The sequence below is a fragment of the Canis aureus genome, chromosome 24, assembly GCF_053574225.1.
Source record: "Canis aureus isolate CA01 chromosome 24, VMU_Caureus_v.1.0, whole genome shotgun sequence".
Lineage (NCBI taxonomy): Eukaryota > Metazoa > Chordata > Mammalia > Carnivora > Canidae > Canis > Canis aureus.
Genome location: NC_135634.1, coordinates 23,040,041 through 23,041,808, shown reverse-complemented (window position 1 = coordinate 23,041,808; position 1,768 = coordinate 23,040,041).

The window sequence follows — 1,768 nt, the reverse complement described above, 5'->3', positions numbered from 1 at the left end:
GTGCAAAGAACCATGTCGGTTGTAACTTGTAATAAAGACAGGTTTACTTCTTCCTTTTCACTGTTCTTAAACTTAAAAAAAAAGGAAAGCTGAAAAGATACATTCTCCCCTCCATCCAGTGAAGGAACTACCTAAAAAACATGATTATGTATGTTCATACTCACACATGTAAATACCCATGTATATTACTATAGACTAAAATATGTCCCCCTAAAATTTGTATGTTGAAGCCTAAAAACCCAGGGTGATGTTTTCGGAGATGAAGCTTTTGGGAAATAATTATGTTTAGATGAAGTCCTAAGGGGTAGAGCTTTCATGATGGGATTAGTATACCTGAGCAGACCAGAGAGCTTGTTTTCTCTGCTATATGAAAACACAGTGAGTAAGCAGTTGTCTACAATCCAGAAGGACAGCTCTTACCAGAACTAACTATTATGGCATCCTGATCTTGGACTTCCCAACCTCCAGAACTGAGAGAAATTAATTTCTGTGGTTTATGCAATTGAGTCAACAGCATTTGGTTATGCCAGCCTGAGTAGATTAATACACATACATGTAGGTGTGTGTGTGTGTAAAACTATCCCTTTTGTAATGGACTAAATGTTTATGTTTCGAAAATTCCTATGTTGAAATTTCTTTTGGCATTCTTTCACTAACTCCAACAATGTGTGTGTGTGTGTATGCGTGTGTGTGTGTGTGTGTGTGTGATAGGGGGGTGTTCCCCATACACAACACAATGCAATTCTCAGGCACGAACAGGATGTCTGGGAATTTAACTCAATTTTGACATTATGTATCTGGAGATAGCATCAAATTCCACATAAGAGCTCAGTCCTACAAAACTATCCACCAACCCCCATTTCAGATGCCAGTCTCAAGCCTCAGGCTGTTATCTGTGCTTTGACCAATCTGCTACAGACAGAGGTTCTAATGGCCTCCGCTTTAGGGTCTTTTAATTTGCTAGAGAGGCTCATAGAATGCAGGGCAACATGTTTATCAGTTTATTACAGGATATCATGAAGGATATGAATCAACAACCAGATGAAGAAATACATAATTTGAAGCCCTAACTGTGAATGAAGAACAGATATATCTGAGGAATATATATTTGAATGATCAAATTATAATTTATATAAATATAATAATCCGAACAACCAAATATATATTTCTTATAAATCATTATGTCATAGAATATAATCTCCAATGTGATGGTCTTGGGAGGTGGAGCCTTTGGGAGATGATTAAGTCACGAAGAGAAAGCCCTCTTGAACTAGATTAGTGCCCTTATAAAAAGGCCCAGAGTGCTCCCTTGTGCTTCTGAGACATGAGAACACTGGGAAGACGCGGATTGGTTCAAGAAGCAGGAAATAGGCTCTCATCAGACACTGCATTTACTGGGGCTAAGATCTTGGACTTCCCACCCTCCAGAACTCTGTAGAATGAATTTCTGTTGTGTATAAGCCACCCAGTCTATGGTGCTTTGTTATGGCAACCTAACTGGATCAAGACACATGTCTACTTATATCTCAAAATAGCATGCTGAAATTTGAGACGTTAAGATCTAGTGTAATAAATGAAGAACATTTCCAGACTAAATAGAGCTGTTTCAGAATACTAAGAAGGCTAATATGATAGTTAACAACTGGAGCTTTACAAAATCACCAGCTTTTGTTTGGTGACTGTCACAATCAAGTACACAATCCTTAGTGCATAATTTCCAAAATCTTGGTAATTTCAACCTTATAAGTTACCTTTTGGCAAAGGAATT